Here is a 5,509-nt window from a genome sequence, read left to right on the forward strand (position 1 = left end):
TGACAGCGGTGGGATTCGAACCCACGCCCTTTCGGACTGGTGCCTAAAACCAGCGCCTTAGACCGCTCGGCCACGCTGCCTGATGACAGAAGTTATTATAACTATGAATAGTAGGAATAAACTTTGATAAGTTTATTTTTTAAATTTACGTAATGATTAAGCAAAGATAATAAGGAACTGCGATTGTGGAATGGCCTACCTGCGGCAGGGTCAAGTCGATACGAGATGGGTACCCTCAAAAAGCGCATCTCTCCACCTTAAAGGTCGCCAACGCACACATTTTCGATATCTTCCATTACCGTCTATAGACGTTGACGCACGAACATCTATAGACGTGGCAGGATAAGATAAAATTTTCTCCAATTAGGACAAGTTTGAATGGGGAAAGGTCAAAAAGGATCAGGATAATTATTCTGCTTAAGATCCTGTCATGTCAGCTCTTAATTGACTTTCAATGTATTACGTTCTGTATTCTGTGAGAAAACGAAATGGGGTAAAGGTCTACGTGAGTTCTTCTATATATTTCCATAAAATATTTTTTTATTCAGGCCATCCTGGCGTAGTGGAACAGCGTCAGCGTAAGTGTGATGGTATGGGTTTAATTCTATTCGAGGAGTGCCGTTACGTCACTCAACAGCAAATGTCTCGAAAATTGGGCCTAAAATGGGACAACGCAGTGTCAACGGTAGGTTCCCTCTGCCTACCCTAATATGTGAAAAAGTGTGAAGCTGATTTCGTTTAGTCAACTTCAAACAAAACATTAACACAAGTTTATTACCTTGTATTAATAATTAATCTATCGACTAATACCATTCGATTTATTTAAAAAATTTCACACCTTTTCGGGTTCGCTGACAATATAATTTAATATTTTTTTATAACATAAGCCTGATGTACTTGACTGAAAATCTTTCCAGGATAACCATAAAATATTTTTATCCTTTTTTATTTATTTTGCAATTCCCCGCAGAGATATCGAACCCATAACCTTTTCGTATACAATTAGACAGTTCCCAATAACATAAAGATACTGTTTACATTTTTATACCAGTAATAAATTAAATGTTATGTTTACAAAGTACAAACGGATATTCTATCTGAGAAGATATAAATTAGGCACAAAAGGCGAGGAAATGTTAGAAGCGTAATATCTTTTTAATTATGAGTCTCGGCGTGCCTTTGCCATGTTATCAGATGCTTTTGGTTACGGAAAGATAAATTTTGGTCTTATTTCGTTATTTATTAATGAAATTAATATTATTATTAATGTCATAATCATTTATCAGCTATTTATGTATGCATTTATCAGCTTTTTGTGTGGCGAAACTAAACGCCGCGCTTTGTATTTCTCCCTTGACAGAGTGAAGAAATAAAAATATCAAATATTTCATTCCCCTGAGCAGGAGTCGAACCCAGAACTGTCGCGTAGTGTCTACAGTTACACGCTTGTGCCACTTTGTCACGATGACCACCAAATTATTAGTAATACGTAATTTCCTTGATTACAAGGATGAATATTAAAAAACTTGTGGGTGTTCGTACCTACTCGTAAAAATGGTATAAAATAATTCTCGTAAAAGTTTGGCTTGTCGCGAGCTCAAATCACCGTGGAGCCATAAATTTCAGGCTGTTTATAGAAACTTTTAATATTTTCTATGGGTGTTTAGGTACCTTGAGTTGAAAAAGGTTCTTAAGGGTTCTGTTCCCGAAAAAGAAAAACTGGAAATGTTGAATTTATCTCCAAAAACAAAAAAGTTAAAAGAGAAAAAACCAAGTTAAAAGTGGAAGCGTAAGAATAACTGAAAATAATTATAGTGTAAACTGTAAAACGATTATTAATTTCGTTATAAAATTAGCCCTCCATTCTCAAGGATCATCATGGCTCGAGGACGTAAAGAGCGAAAATTATTTGAAAAACCCTTCATTTGTTCTGCTGGTATCAGGTAGTTTACACAAGAATCGACGTTTTTTTTTATAAATCCGCTGTATTTTATCTATTAATATTTGACATTTTCTTTTCAATAGACAAATTGGATAAAAAGTAACTCTTAAAAATGTATACAATTTGTAAAAGTGGAGGTTTATTCCACTTTCACTCAAAAACTATGGCACGCATCAGTTGAAAATTTGAGGTAATGTATTCAACAGAAAAACACATAGGCTAAAGTTTATGTAATAATTTTGAATAATTTAGCTATCATATAATAAAAGCTTTTAAAAATAAACTAAGTCGCTAGTTATAATAATATATTGGTAGGAATAAATTTATATGGTCATAATAAAATGATTTATTAATTTAACATATTTTAAAATTAAATATAAATTAACTGCTATAAATAATTTTCCAACAAAATCGCGAAGAGGCGATAAGTTCTGAAACTTCAACAAATTCTCGTGAACTTCATTAAAAATGTATGAAACGTTTAGAATTTTAAAGAACTTTTTAGTTTAACTTTATAATTTATTCGAAGGCGACTTATATTGGACATAATTTCTTTAATGAAACGTTCTATTTATAGAACGAAAACATAAAGAAAGTAGAGCACGGACTAACGTGTCTCTAATATCTTCCTGCCTTCCTCTCATCATTTATGTAAATATGGAATTTTAAGAACAAGAGATAAGTAATAAAAAATATTTACTATTATTTGTGAGTAATAAAAAAATGTGACAATGAGTTGTGCTCTACAAACAATATCCCAAATACGAGGAAAAAATAGTGTCTTGACGCTAAGTTTTTCATGCCTATCCATATCTTGGATATACAATGTGTGGCGATATACTATTACTATTGTAATCTTTCCGTAATCTTACCATCTGTGCTTTCTTATTGTGTTTACTTTACTTCTTGTGCTTTCCTTTTTTATAATATATTTTCTTTATAAAACTACACGTTTTATATTATTTATTTTATATGCCTTATCGGCAAAAAAGAATAATATATATAGTGTAGTGCAGCTTTTCCTTATCCTATACGCTCCTCAAGTGTGAAGCTGAAGCTGTAAAACTGGAACACTAAAATGTCAGCTTAAGAAATGTGAAAATTTAATAATATTATCGTGTACTTTGATTTCTAAAAAATTAATTTATAATAATAAAGTAATAAACAAAAATTATTTCTCTAAAATACTTCTAAATAATTATATTTCTAGTTACTATTCTTTTTCTGAAAGTAACTGTTCATATAATAACATTTAAGTTATTGAATACGTTCAGTGAATACAAAATGCGCTATCGACTATCTTGACATGGGGTGCGACAGCCTTTCATGATGTTGGCATATTGCGTAAGAATTCAATCCCAAAGCTAAAGAGTGACATATCAATAGTTTCTCCAACTTTCTTGTGTTGGTTTAGCCCCTGCTTACTATGTGGAAGTCGTTTTTTGTTACAATCATATGTTTAATGTAGGTAACGGCGAACAATAATGGTTTTAGGTAAAGTCCGTAGCCGTAGAAAGGCTTGAATCTTACCAGGTTCAAAATATTTCAAAGAAAAACTACAAACAACAACGAAATGAACTATAAACATTAATAAGTCATGAATTTTTAACACATATTAGGCTATGTGAATGAATAGTAACTGAATAGATTACACTATGCTAGTGTTTTTTCGTACGTAATTTCTACGTAAATTAGCAAGAATTTCAAAGTGCTAGCAAGAATTGAATTAGTATAAATTCTTGAAATGCCAACATCTACTCTCTCCTTTTATGTTTTTCTAAAAAACATATTTTATTTTATAAATTAATAATCGTTGTATAATTTTGCGCATATTTTCCCCCAATTTTATTTAATAAATAATTATAACATTAACACAACCAACGATTAACACTTCAAAAAGGTTAAAATATGTACGTTACATTGAACTAGAGATGCTATAACGAAATATCGACGTTATATGGAAACACTATAACGCTATATAACGATAGTGACAATGGGAGATCCGTCTGTCCGTTACCATGGCAACGGGCGGGTTGACGCCCCCAACCTTGTCACTGTATTGAACCAGTAACCTAATTAAATAAAATCCTACGTTGTATTCTAGAATAATTGCTGTTATATTTTCTATATAGATATTTGTATGTAAATGTATGAAGTTATTTGTCTAAATTAAATTTAGATATGGCTATTTAGACGTAGTTGTTGCGCAGTTTCGATTTTTTTGTTTATGTTGATTCTCATATACCGCTCTACAAGAGAGAAATAAAAATATAAATATTACTTATATGTATATGTAATTAATAATTCATAAAAAATACTTTTTTCATTATAAGAAAGCAAATATTTAAAATATATAAAAGTAAGATTAATTTTCTCCTCCAAAATATGCCAAAGCACCGAGGGAAATACAAACAACGGCCAAAACACATCGCGAGATAATTATTATTAAAGTTCGCTCAAGTCGCCATTTTGTACTGCTTCTTCATTCTACATTGTAAATCAGGCGCAAAAGTTAATTTCTTAAAGTAAATCGTGTAAGACATATATTTTATGTATTTTGAGAACATAAATACTGGTTGAAAAATTTATTTGATGATAAATCTTTACTTTTAGCCTTTAAAAATTTAGTTTTATGTTGGATTTATTTAATAAATGATATTGTTTTATTTTTATAAAAAAGCTTGTAGCTTATATAGCTTCACCCTTCAGCTTAACCCTCACGTCCCATTCAATTCCAATATGCACCGAACCTAAATTTTTCGGATAAAAAGGAATGAAAAAAAAACATATTTCTTTCAAACATAATAAATATTATGCTGATTATATTAAAACTTCACAACGGTTATAAAATAATGCCGATTTAGCGTTAAAATAACAAGACGAATAAACCGCTATCTCCGCACATTTACCATATTTATATAGCAGTTAAATTCTCATTTTGTCAAGCGTCGGTCATAAACATAGCTATTTGGAGCACTCCGCGCTTTGGAGGATCATTTTGTACGCGGAAATCGCGGAATCAATGTTGTACGATATTTTAGTAATGTTATGATATATTGGAAAATGTATGGGGTTGATTTTTAGCTTCCCAATGTAGGCGGGTAGGCAAATGGAACCTTTATCCACTTTGTGACGAATCTTCGAGACATTGCGTGGTAATTGGTGGATCTTAATGCCGCGGTTTATCTTATTATGACCACAAGGAAACGAAAATGATTCGTTCTCCCATCGAACTCACAACCGTCGCCTTAACAGTGCGACGCTGTGTCGCTGTGCCATGCGCCACAAGTCTTTACAAATATCGCGGCTATATTTTGACATGATTCGATTGGTTATATATTAATAATTAAATGTCAATGTGAAAGCGGAGAACGGAGTGTTCTCTCTATCTATCCTGCTATGTTTTGTTTCCATTGTTTCTTGTAGCAATAAAATTTCGACACTAGCGTCTTTTTTTTGACGTGATAATGTCTCAATCTATAAAAAAAATCAGTCACTGGCACGTTCAGGCTGAACAAAGCGTGCGAGCGAGACGTTCATTCTTTACAAAGACTTTCATTGCTACTT

The 5,509-nt window shown here is 32.0% G+C and overlaps 1 non-coding gene across 1 annotated transcript; it reads right to left on the reverse strand.

Annotated features, from left to right (window-relative positions):
- TRNAL-UAG (transfer RNA leucine (anticodon UAG)) lies at positions 1–80 on the reverse strand. The gene has a single exon. It is a non-coding gene; the product is annotated as a tRNA-Leu (tRNA).
- Positions 81–5,509: the final 5,429 nt, after the last annotated feature.

Source organism: Heliconius melpomene, chromosome 10 (assembly GCF_056956725.1).
Source record: "Heliconius melpomene rosina isolate 202511_hmr_F chromosome 10, ASM5695672v1, whole genome shotgun sequence".
NCBI classification, from domain to species: Eukaryota; Metazoa; Arthropoda; class Insecta; order Lepidoptera; family Nymphalidae; genus Heliconius; species Heliconius melpomene.